This window comes from Dipodomys merriami, unplaced genomic scaffold, assembly GCF_024711535.1.
Source record: "Dipodomys merriami isolate MVZ:Mamm:240054 unplaced genomic scaffold, mDipMer1.0.p SCAF_8, whole genome shotgun sequence".
NCBI classification, from domain to species: domain Eukaryota; kingdom Metazoa; phylum Chordata; class Mammalia; order Rodentia; family Heteromyidae; genus Dipodomys; species Dipodomys merriami.
In genome coordinates this window covers 48358883-48372371 of record NW_027206401.1, presented here as the reverse complement: position 1 = coordinate 48372371, position 13489 = coordinate 48358883, and positions in this window count along the sequence as shown.

The following is a 13489-nucleotide window of genomic DNA, read 5'->3' as shown; positions in this document are numbered from 1 at the left end:
AACCATGCCAAGGCCCTGAACTCAAGCCCCAGGATTGGCAAAAATAGGCTGGAAGCATGGTTCAAGTAGTAGAGTGCCAGCCATGAGTACATAAACTGAATAAGGCTGAGGTCCTGAGTTCAAGCCCCCATATGGAGGCAAGGTTAACTATGGAAGCCTGGCAGGCAAGAATTGAGGGCCCAAAAGAAAAAATACAGAAGAGGCAGAATCTAGAGTTGGGCCTGGTGGTATAAACCTGTAATCCCAACATCTAGAGCCTGAAGGAGGATTATGAGTTTAAGGTAAGCCTAAATTTCAAAAAAGAAGATGAGGAGGAAGAGAATTATTAAAGGTTTTACAGACAGTAGCAACATGGACTGAGAGTGAAGCTTTAAGGATATCACAATTTTGTGTCATGAACTACTAAGTATCCATAATCCAAGATAATCAGGTGCCAGTGACTCAAGCCTATAATCTTAATTACGCAGGAAGCTGAGATCTGAGGATTGTGGATTGCAGCCAGCCCTGTTAGGAAAGTCCTTGAGACTCTTATCTCCAGTTAACCACCAAAAAACCCAGAAGTAGAATTGTGGTACAAATGGTAGAGCTCTAGCCTTGAGCACAAAAGTTCAGGGACAGCACTCAGCCTGAGTTCAAATGCCAGGGCCAGCATGAAGAGGAGGAGGAGGAGGGGGTGTGTGGGGGAAGGGAAGGAGGAGGAGGAGGGGGAGGGGAGGAGAAGAAGAAGGAGAAGGAGGCCTGAGCCACCGGCGCCGGGCCCACTGTCCCATTTTATACTTAGGATAGCGGATATCCGGAGGTCACACAGTCCAAAAGGGACAGAGGCAGGACATGACATGGAGACTGTCTCAGAACTAAGGCTCTGGAGTACAAGGGGAGGGACTTGGGTGAGTGACATCTCACAGGTCGTGGACCACCCACCCCCACAAGGATACATCATGATGGGGGAGACTTCCCGTTCACCAGTCAGCACTGTGTGTGTAAAGCACTGCAGGCAGACAATAAGTACAAGAAGTTCAGTAACACAAGCCCAAGTCTGGACTAGTGACTGCTTCCTGTCATGTGTGACTACTACAAAACAGCCCCAGTGAACAGATCATGAGTCAACGAGCCACGCCTTGACATACTGGTGAACCAGGGCTTTCCACAGTTGGTAGAAATCGGGCTGAGCCTTCCAGAGACGGCTGGGTTCAGCACAAGTCATACTCAGAGCCACAGCGACTGGAGAGGGTGATTAACATGACTAACCATGATTTACATGCAAGTTTCCACTCGGCCTTCTTCCTGTCAGCAAAATTTACTGCTGTCCTGTTCTAGCTACCAGCCTACTTCCACGTTAAACTTGTGATGCTGCCAGCATACAGCACACCCATCCAGGAACAAGCAGAGGTTCAGAAGTGCAGGTTAGACGTTACCAGGAAGAACAAGGGCAGGTGCCAGCCAAGGAGCATTGTGCGGCAAGTCAAGAATTTCCTGGAGTCTTATGCAAGCCCCAGCAGTTCTGCAGTTTCAGTTCTGGTTTATATTAATGAACACCATCAACGTATGAGGAGTGACCTAATTCTTTCTCAATGGATTTTCCTCATCTCAGAACTGTGCCTCCTGGGTTGCTTAATCATTTTAAAAATCAACACTGAATATGATGTTGAGTTCTATGTGACTTCCTATTTCAAATAGGTCATGTTGATAACCTAGTAAATATTAAGTCATGGTTTTTAAATTCATATTCAGCTTTTTAAGGAGTGGTTACATACTCTGAAAATCAGCCATATTAAAGATACATAACATACTTCTATTATAATTTTTGGCCTATTTATTTACAGTTGTTCAACAAAATCACAGTAAGATTTTGAATTTTCTGTTGTCTGTTTTGAGGCAGTCTTATTATGCATCCCAAGTTGCTCTTGAACATTCCATCCTCCTGCCTCAGCCTCCTGAGTGCTGAGGTTACAGGCATATACTACCATACGTACCAAAAATTCATCTTTGAGCTTTTTTTTTTCCAATTTCAACTTTTCAATAGACAATAATTTCTGAGGAAATGCTAACCCACAAAAGCTCTTTCACTTAAGTTGCTAGCTGAACTTTGTATTCAACTTGTCCCACACTGCTCTTGTGGCCGCTCATGTTTGGAAAGACAAAGCATGGACAGATGATTTGGTATATGGTTCTAGTCCACCTTGTGCTTGGGCAGGTCCTGATGTCCCTGGAAAAGAGTGATCATTGAGCAGATGACAGCCAGTGACCAACACACTCGTGATATTACTGATAAGCACTTTCAAAAGAATCTGAACCCAGTTTTTTTTTAATGACTTTTAACAACACTTATAGGAAATCTCATGGACCAACAATGTCAGGTATTTATATTTCTATTCTCAACCCTAATTTTCCCTTCACCTACCTTTATTAGTCACTTGAACTGCATGATAAACTCCCCAGTTTTTTGTTTTGTTTTGTTTTTGCCTTTGCAGCATTGGCTTTCTTTACTAGATTGGCTTCCTTTTCTTCCTTTTTCAAAAATTTTGATCTTTTTGTTTTTGTTTATGTTCTTAGGACTTGAGTTTGAACTCAGGGCCTCATGATTGCTTCCTGGGCAGGTGATCTAACCTCTGGAGCCCCAATCCCAGCTCTTCTGACAACTCTGAGTCCTGCTTTCCTAGCGCTTGTCTTCTAAGATCTAACTTATCTTACTGGGACCAAACTGTAGAACCATCATTCTGTCCATACCATTCTTGTGCTTGTCCTCAACCAGTTTATGTCCATAAAATTTATGACCAGGGGCTGGGAATGTGGCTTAGTGGTAGAGTGCTTACCTAGCATGCGTGAAGCCCTGAATTCGATTCCTCGGTGCCACATAAACAAAAAATCAGAAATGGCACTGTAGCTCAAGTGGTAGAGTGCTAGCCTTGAGCAAAAGAAGCTCAGGGACAGTGCCTAGGCCCTGAGTTCAAGCCCCAAAATGGGCAAAAAAAATATTATGACCACTTATTCCAAACTGGCTAACAAAACCAACTATGCCAGTACCAGCTTCAGCCTTGTGTGGTTAAACATGGCTAGTGGGCCAGTGCAGTGGCTCACATTAAAGTCTGATCCCAAACCCTAAGTGTGTTCTCATTGGAGCCTGACAATTTTATAGTTCCCTACAGGGCTCATTCTTTCCCACCTTGACCCTCATACCACCAATGACCTTCCATTATGCTGAGAAAAGAGAGGAAAAACCCAGAAAATAGTCCATAATATGCTGTTATACACACCTAGCACATCATCCACTTCCCAGTGTTGACAGAGCCAAACTGTCCAATCTCCCACTGTCCAAAATCACTCCACTAGGCCACCAAATCCAGTGCTGCCTCAACACCAAAGACATTACCTGAGAAGTTAGCTCTCACTACTGCATAGTCATGCCGTTCTTTCTACTAGATCATCCACCAGCCGTGTGTGTGTGTGCGTGTGTGTGTCATTTTGTTATTATTAAGGTGTTATACAGAGGAGTTACAATTACATTAGTCAGGTAATGACTAATGACTAATTTCTTTTTGAATAACGTCACCCTTTCCCTCACTCTTTCCCAGTTTTTTCCTCCTATCCCTACCCAACAAGTGACAAGTGGGTACCACTGCTGCATTTGTTCATCCTTTGTCCCTCCATTTCAATATCCCACCTTACCTCCCCCAAACAGATAAACAAACAAGACAAAAAGAAAAGAAAAAAGAATGAAGAAAAACTTCTTGTGTCCATTTCCTGAACTTTATTTCAATAAAGATTATTTTATAGGATCAGAGGAACATAAGCATTGAGTTTTCGTGTTCTTTGAAGAGAATCCTCCTTTGGTGGCATTGTGTGTGAATGCCTCGAGTCCTGAAGAGGTAATCATCTAGTTATATTTTAGATCTAGCTCCCACATATGAGAAAAAAACAGGTGCTATTTGTCCCTCGAAGCTTGGATTACCTCACTTGGCATGGTCCATCCATTTCCCTGCAAATGACATAATCTTATTCTTTCTGATGGATGTGTCAAATTCCATTGTGTATATATGTCATGGTTTATTGATCCACTCCTCTGTTGCAGGACATCTGGGCTGTTTCATTAATTGGTTATTGTGAATAGTGCAGTATTACCATGATATGCAAGTGTCTTTACTATATCCTGACTTGTAATGATCTAAAGAAGAGTCCACCAGCCTTCTTTTTCTTTTCTTTTTTCTCTTCTATGCCAGTCCTAGGATTTGAACTCAAGGCCTACACTCATTCCTTAATTTCTTTTGCTCAAGGCTGGCACTCTACCACTTGAACTACTGCTCTACTTCTGGTGGTTAACTGGAGATAAGAGTCTGACAGCCTTTCTTGCCTGGACTATCTTTGGACTGCAATCCTCAGATCTCAGACTCCTGAGTTGCCTGAGTAGCTAGGATTCCAGGTGTAAGCTACTGGTGTCTGGCTTCCACCAGCCTTCTTAACATGTTCTACAACACCCTCCAAAACCACATCTCCTTTCGGGTGCTGTTCTCCCCTTAAAGCTTGAGAGCTGAAGATGTTATTCAGTGCTATAGCACTTCCCCAGGAAGTATGAGTCCTCTGGTTCAACCTCTAGCATTGAGAAAACAAAAGTAAAACAATGTTTGTTTAACTGAAGGCATTGTCTATTCATGTATTTCCAATTTCTCTCCCAGTTTTCTACTGAACCTTCTCCACGTGTATCCTCTCCCTGCCTCATCATTCCAGAGCTCAATAAGGTAGGCGTAGTGTCATGTGTCTGTCACTCCAGATACTCAGGAGACCACAGGTAGGAAGATCATGGTTTTTTGGGGGGTTTTGTTGTTGTTGTTTTGGTTTTTTATCGGTTGTGGGGCTTGAACTCTGGGCCTGGGTGCTGTCTCTGCGCTCTTCAGCTCAAAGCGAGTGGTCTATCACTTGAGTCATAGCTCCTCTTCCGGTTTTCTAGTGGTTTATTGGAGGTAAGAGTCTCAAGTACTTTCCTGCCTGAGCTGGCTATGAGCCATGATCCTCATATCTCAGCCTCCTGAGTAGCTAAGATTATAGGCATGAGCTACCGGCACCCAGTGGAAGATCATGGCTTGAGGTAAGCCTGAGCAAAAAACATGAGATCCTACCTAAAGAATAACCAAAGCAAAAACAAAACAAAAAAGGCAGGAGGTATGGCTTCATTGAACTGTAGTAGTAGTAGAGCCTAGCAAATTCAAAGCCCTGAGTTCAAGATGCAGTAATGGCAGGAAAGAAAAAGAGGAAGTAGGCCAGAGGGAAAGGTACACGCTTGTAATTCCAGCTACTTGGGAAGCAAAAGTAGGAGGATCTTAGTCTGAGAGCATTGTTGTGTTGTAGGTAAAGCACCTGCCCTAGGACATTTGAGGCCCTGAGTTCAAGCCTTAATTCCAAAAAAGGAAGTGATCCATTGTGAAATGCTGTTAAGTGATAAGGGATAATAGGACTGAAAACTCACGATTAGAGTCAGTGACTACGAGGAAATCACTGAGAAAGTGATTTTCATGGACTGGCCTGCAGGCAGGATGAGGGGTTACTGAAAGCTGATGTGGATCTTACAAGCTTGAGATCCTGTGACACTAATTACAGGTCTTGGGCAAGTGGTTTAACTTCTCTTTCAGGCTTCTGAAAGGGAATCGTAATTTCTTCTTCCTAGAATAGAGTACAGATTAAGATTTTAGAAATTCTTAAACTGTAAACAAAATTAGACTATCTTAATATGTTATAATGTTTAATACTATATTGGACTTTTTTATTTTTTCCTTTTTTTTTTTGTTGTGTTTTCTTTGGCTGGTCATGGGGCTTGAAGTCAGGGCCTATGTGCTGTCCCTAAGCTCTTTTGCTCAAAGCTAGTGCTCTACCACTTTGACCCACAGCACTACTTCTGTCTTTCTTTTTTTTTTTTAATTTTTTAAATTATCTTTAAGTAGTTGTACAAAGAAGTTCCCATTCTACAAAAGAGTATATGAATACAAAGTCTCTGACAACATTGTCACCTATCACTCCTAACCCACCCCTTCTCTCACTTTACTTCTGGCTTTCTAATGGTTATTTGGAGATAAGAGCCTCCTCGACTTTATTGCCTGGGCTGACTTTGAACCATGATCCTCTGATCTCAGCCTCCTGAGTAGCTAAGATTATAGGTGTGAGCCACCAGAGTGCGTCTTTCTTCTTTTCTTTTTTTTCTTCTTTTCTTTTCTTTTTTTTTTTGATTGTTTTTGTCCCCCCCCCTTTTTTTTTTGCCAGTCTGGGGCTTGAACTCAGAGACTGGGCACTGTCCCTGAGCCTCTCTGTGCTCAAGGCTAGTTCTCTACTACTTGAGCCACAGCGCCACTTCCAGTATTTTCTGTTTATGTGATACTGAGGAATCAAACCTAGGGCTTCATGCATGATAGGCAAGCATTCTACCACTAAGCCATATTCCCAGCTCTTCTTTTGATTTTTGAGAGAGGGTCTCCAGGTATAACCTGGGTTATGCTCAAACTTGGTATCCTTCTGCCATAGTCTCTGAAAGGGATGGGATTACAGGCATGCAGATATGGTGCATATCTTTTAAGGTGGAAAAGAAACAATTATTGAAAAACTACTGTAAGAAAATAGATTTACATGCTTTTATTTCGTTCTTCTTGTTGTATTGTTATTGTCGTTGTTGCTTTACAGTTCTGGGGACAGAACCCAGGGCTTTGTGCATGGTAGGCAAGTAGCACTCTATCCCTGAACCATACCCCCAGCCCTGCCTGTCTGACCTTATTTAATTTTAACTAGTTCAGAAAGAAGGATGCTAAAATAGCATCTTTTCTTTTTTTAATTTTATTTTATTGTAAAGATGCTGTACAGAGGGGTTACAGTTACATTAGGCAATGAGTACATTTCTTGTTGAGCATTGTTACCACTTCCCTTGTTCTCCTACTATCCCTTCCCTCCCTCAATGCCATCTTTTCTTTAAACAGATAAAACCAAACTGGAGGTGCAACTCAGAGGTAGAGTGCTCACGCCAGCATGCTGGAAGCCCGGGGGTTTCTCCAGTGGCCATCCCCAGAGGGGACTCACTTATTGGGCTGGAGATATAGCTCAGAGGTAGAGCTCTTGTTTGCCATACACAAGGCCCTAGGAAAAATGAACTGAGAGGGATGAGAAGGGACTAATCAATGGGCACTGAGCTATAGTTAGATAAGAACAATGAACCGAGGTGCCAGTGTTAAAGGTGACTGTAGGTAACAATGATACAGAGTTTGTTTAGAAAGATAGAAGAAAGGGTTTTGAATGTTTCAGTCATAAAGAAATGATAAATGAGGAATTATGATTACCCTGATTTGACCTATTATACAATGTATACATTTATTGTATAGAATTTGTATCATTACATAGTACCCCAATGAGGAATTACAATTACCCTGATTTGAACTATTATACAATGTATACATTTATTGTATAGAATGTGTATCATTACATAGTACCCCAGTAATAAGTACAAAAAGACCAAATAGAAGTAGCATGTCTCTTTTAGTTTTTCTTTTTTTTTTTATGTTTCAACAGTGACTTAATTTTATTTTTTTTTATTTTTTTATTTTTTTTTTATTTTTTTGTGAACATACTGTACAGAGAGGTTACAATTACATGGGCAAGATAATGAGTACATTTCTTATCAAGCATTGCAGCCTCCTCCTTTGTTTACCCTTCACATCCCTTCCCAGCCTCCCCTCCCCCACTTTTAGTTTTTCTTATGTGATGTTGAACATCTTGCTTTGTGAGGAGGCATCATTGGGATTTGCGCTCAGGGTCTCAGGCATGCTAGACAGATATGATACTGCTGTTACAGAGCTGGGCTTCCAGCTCTGTCTTTCTATTTTTGTGATAGTCTGCTTCCTGCCCAGGCACACTCCTAGACCTCGATCTGCATGCTTTAGGCTTCCTATAATTTCTAGCATCACAGGTCTACCCTCATGCCCAGCTTCCTTCCAAGGAAACAGTCTCATGGCTTTTCTTGCCTGGTGCCATCATTCTCCCAATCTCAATCCCCCACAGAATTTGAGATGACCCAACACTGCACCCAGTATGGGTTGTCCTTGAGCTACAATCCTCGTGACTTCAACAACCTATGTAGACATGAGCCACAGGCACCCATTCATCTTTGTTATTAAAACAACCAGTTAAAAAATAGGCAAAGGAAATCATTCGTTTTCAAACTCTTTTCTAAAAAGCCTTGCATCTGACTAATCCAGACTCTGGCTTCATCTGCTACTCCTGATGAAAGTGAACCTTCAGTAACATTTTTAGATAACATGACCTGAGGAGGTTTTCTCTCAGAGAGGAAGGGAGGAAATGGGGAGGGGAACCGGGAGTTTCTTTCAAGGACTTTAGCAATCAGTGAGCAACCTATTTGTGTCCTATTCCAATGTTTTTTATCTCTGATTTTGTAACACTGTTTCCAATGAAAGTCCTTGAAAATAGTCTGCTTGGAGGAGCAGGACCTTCTGCCCCTGCCTTGCTTTCCTCAAAGAGAGGGCTTGCCAGCCTGAAGCAGCTGCCTTCCAAACCACCCTTGTCTTCCCTCAGAGCTCAGAAGCAAGTCAGGGGGGACTCCGCCCCTCTAGACTGATCTTAGAATCACAATCTTATGTCCGCATGTTTTAGGCAACCAAAGCACAATATTGTGCAGAATGAACAGCTTGGAGAACCAAGACTGAACTTGCTTGCGTCGCTCCTCTAAGATCTTGCTCAGAGGCCTCTCATTATGTGGCCTCACTTCTTCCTTGGTGCCCTTTTCTGATGGGAAGCCAGACTTCAAAGGTAGAATGCTTTAGCAGTCTTGCAGACCTGCAAGTCATGATGGGAAATTGACTCGCCAGGATGGATCAGGTGGCTTTTAATACTGGTTCCACTAGGAACCTAGTGGAACTCATGGGTGGGGGTGTGGGGGTGTGAGGCTCAGATTCCTCCTGGACTTGTGTGCATAACATAGACAGAGGTGGTATCAAGTTCTCCCTGTCCCTGTTCCTTAAATGAGGACACTAAGGCACTGAGATGGGAAGATGTGATGATGTGGCCTCTTCTGAGCCTGTGTTAGAGGAGAAAAGAGTGGACACCACAGATAGTTCATTGTTGGATTGCTCTTGGAGAAGATTATATTTGTGGTGGTAAAAATTTCATCTATTCATCTACAAAATTCCTCCTAAGACACAATAGGGAAGAGAAATAAAACTCTGGTACCAATGGGAATTTTCTTCCCATAAAACCAAATATCAAAATTTCAGACATTTCTTAGACAATGTAATAAGCAGAATTCTTTAGAGTCGTTTTAAAAGTAGTTATATCTCAGCTGGATGTAGTAGTACACTTTTGTAATCCCAGCACTTGGTAATTGGAGGCAGGAGGACCCTGACTTGGATTCCAGTGTGGGATTCACAGATAAATCTGTCAAAATAAAATAAAATAAACAGAGAAGAAGAGAAGGGAAGGGAAGGGTTCAAAGGAAGGTCAAATAACTCAATGATAAAGTCAGAGTCCCTGCTTTTTGTCATTATGTTCTACTTACTGCCTCCTAAAAGATCTAAAAAATCAAGTAAACTTGGTATGGAAAACACTGCATATTTAAAGAACAGATTCATCATGTGAATGTCATTTTATGAGGTTCACATTCCCTGAGCCCACCTTAATGGAAGGCTGGAGGAAAGTAGTTTGAAAATGTGACACCTTTGTGATTTAGATTTCACCAGAGTGAATCAACAACACTGTGCCAGGGTAATTATATAACAAACGTTTGTGTGTCCTGAGATCTGAAACACTTTGTTTGCCTCAAAGAGATTTGGAAGATTGCTTAGAAAAAGGCTAGGGACATGAGGAATAGCCAGTTGGCTTCTTAAAAGGAATTTTTAAAAGGCATAATCTATTCATGGGACAAAATTCCATCAGCACAGAAAACTGGGAGAAAGAGGGTGCTTGTGGGTGTGTGCATATGCGCGCACACACACACACACACACACACAAACCCACAAAAGAAGAGTTATTGCTACCATTTCCTTTTGTGTTGAAATAAGGTACTAGGTCTAACTGGCACCATCTTGGCAAGATGGTGGATGATAGGGAATTCCCTATTATTTCCAAAAACTCTTGAAGGTGGAGTCTCACCCCCAGGTGATAAGTATGCCTGAATTCCTAGAAGCAGAGTGGGGGCTTACACAAATAAATAGGTTACTAGACCTGCCAGACCTATACCATGAACTCAGGGGATTCTTCGAACTCTCCAGCTCCCTGTGACCCTGCCCCCTGGCCATGACCCTGTTTAGGCCCGATCACCTCAACTGCCATTTTGCGCCATGTCTCCTGTCTCATGACTCCTCAGGTCACCATGGCATCCCCCTTTAGCTCTCATTACAACTGATCAGGTTTGTTGAGATTGTTTTTCTGATCTTCCTTTATTATCCTTGTGACACAGTTTTCTAACAGAATTAAGTGTATTTGAGACTTCAAGTTTTTGGGGGGATGTGTGACTGCTCACAGTTGCTGGCTTTCTAAAAAGACTCCTTAATTCAACCTTTCAAAATGTGGTTTCTCTGTGTCTTCCTATAGAATTCCCCTATAACAGTGTAAGCACACAATGCTGTTTGTCTTCAAACAAGCCACTGGCTGAGAAACTCAGTACCTCGGGGCATGGGAAGGTTGTCTTTCTTCAGATTTCTCAATCTTTCTCTCCTGGGGCTGGATCACTTAGCTATACAGAAAGTCTATCTCATTCTCTGATTACCCATGATTGTGACCAAGTAGGGCCAAAAAACCAATTTTAGTAATAGCAAACAAAAAGGAACATCTTCATTCCTGCATGCATATTTGAATCTCAGTTAGTACAGAGAAGTTCTCACTTTCTTGTCCCCATTAGTTGTGTCTCAATTGTTATATGACCTGTTATTTCACTGCCATTAAAAAAAAAGGCTCCCCAAAGGCAAAGTAAAAAGTATAATCCTCCCCAGCTCCTGTTAGGTTTTTAAAAAGAGGTAGCCAAGTAAGAACAGCAGCACTCACGTGGTATTCAGGTAAGGGGTAGGTTTATTCAGTAGACCTGCTGGGACCAGGCAAGGTTGGCACTCCACGTGGCTGGGAAAGGCCTGGGAATGAGAGAGAGCTGGGAAAGAGAGAGGGAAGAGCTAGAAAAGAGCAGAGAGAGAGCAGAGAGCTAGAAAAGAGCAGCCAGCAAGGGCCTCTGGGCCTGGGCTAGGCCTTATCTAGGGTATGGGCGGAGAAGGTGTGGCCACATCAAATTCAGATGTGACCTCAGCAGATGCAGATGTGACCTCTTCCAGGTGTCCCAGTTGCCTAGGTAACACAGGTACTGGGTGGAGACTTTGCTGCGAGGAGGGTGGAGTCTGCTGGCCATCCAGGAGTGGACCTTATAGCTCCAAAGGCACATAACATGCTTAACTGAAGTGATAAAGTATACACTTCATTGGAAGGCAAACATCTTTCATAGTTCAGGAGGCATTATGGGAAAAACGAAATCAAGCATCTGAAGTTCCTTACCGAACATGCGTGGTTTTTCCTCAGTGGTGGTCTCTTTGGTTTAAGGATACCAAGAATCTATGTGGTATAACACATTTCAGGAAACTAGACCAATCATGGAAGTGATTACAGGATTCAAAATGGAGGACAAGCTTTTTTTATTTTTTTACATAAAGGAGGAGGGCATTACTAAAGATTGAATTTAGGACCCGATACTTGCTTAGGCCAGTGAAGGATTGTTTGTCCTCAGACCTCAGCCTCCTGAGTAGCTAGGATTACAGGCATGAGCCACTGCGCCTGGCTGGAGGACAAGCCTTATAGTCAAATATTTCATGAAGAAAGGAATCATTGCTTTAAGTCTGGCCTTCTCCACAAGCAATTTCAGCTAATATCTAATCATAGGAAAGGGCATAAAACTCTGAGAGATGTAATAAGGATTAATTGCATTAACCAAGTCCGGGTTGCCTTGGTTTGTTTTCTGCTTGGTTTGTTTTCTTTTTTTGAGTTGGCGTCTCACTTTGTTGAGTGTTTTTTGTTGTTGTTGTTGTTTTTCTCGTCGGTCGTGGGGCTTGAACTCTGGGCCTGGGCACTGTCCCTGCGCTCTTCAGCTCAAGGTGAGCGCTCTATCGCTTGAGCCACAGCGCCACTTCCTGGAGTCTCGCTTTGTAGCCCAGGTGGGCTTTGAACTTACAATCCTTCTGCCCAGTGCTAGGATCATAGACATGTACACCACACGGGTCTCTGAGTCAGGTTTGGATGAGAAGGGATTAAAGTCTTGAAGAAGCAGCTGCAGGAGCTGGGCACCAGTAGCTCATGTTGTAATCCTAGCTACTCAGGAGGCTGAGATCTGAGTATCACAGTTCAAAGCCAGCCCAGGCAAGAAAGTCCATGAGACTCTTATCTCCAATGAACAAGTAGAAAATGGGAAGTGGTGCTGTGGCTCAAGTGGTAGAGTGCTTGCCTTGAGCTTGAAGAGCTGAGGGACAGCACCAAGGCCCAGAATTCAAGCCCCATGATTGACCAAAAAAAGAAGGAGGAAGAGGAGGAGGAGGAAGAAGAAGGAAGGAGGAGGAGGAAAAAGAACTTAGAAACAAACCTACTTGCACTTTTCTTCCCATCTGGATTCAAAGATCATCTCCACTCCTTTTGTAGCATATCACTTCCATTTCTTTTCTTACCCTGAGCCTCAGTTTCCCCCTTTTAAAATGCCCGATTCGCAGGGATGCCAGGAGTTTGAGCGTGAGGACTGGGCTGTTTCTCCAGGCTGCTCCTTGGGTCCTCATGTTCATCCCCACCCCAGGAAAGCTGAGGTGGCAATCTGCTGAGTCATTCAGGTACGCTGATCTAGCCCGAGAGCACAGCTCCCTTTCTTCCTCCTTTATCTTGTCAGCAGGCTACAACTCTCCTGCAGGGCCAAAGCCTATCTGTTGTTTTCCTCTAGACCTCACTCCTCTTTCTTGAATGCATGCTGCCAGGAGGACGCAGTCAGCTGGCTCTCCTGTGCTTTTCCCATCCAGGTAGCCTACTGGTAAACAGCAAGGGGAAAAGACCTGTCCATCCTGCTCTACCTCCTGCCATCTCTTCTCTTCAGTCTCCGCTTCCCCCAAGTGACCAATTGCTAGTGACATTTTGGGTTTTGACTTGAGAAAGGTTTTCTGTCTCTGTTTCAGACATAAACTCAGCAGTGATAAACTGCCAAAGCAACTAGACTGATCACAGGACTTCTCAGAATGGTGAAGAAAATGGTGAAGAATAGGATTTAGTATTACGGATTAAAGAATCTCATTCTTCTAACTTAAGACAGCTTCACTCCAGCTAACAACTCCTTGGGAAAGTTGTTTCTTTGCCTTTTCTTTTCTTTAAGATGGTGTTTGGGAGGTGGCGGTTGGGTGAGTTTATGATGGGTCACAGACCACGTTCTTCTCTGGAAGCTTGCCAGCATGTTAGTCATCTTGTCCCTGAGCTGCCCATCCTGAGGTCTGCTTTCCTGCTGATC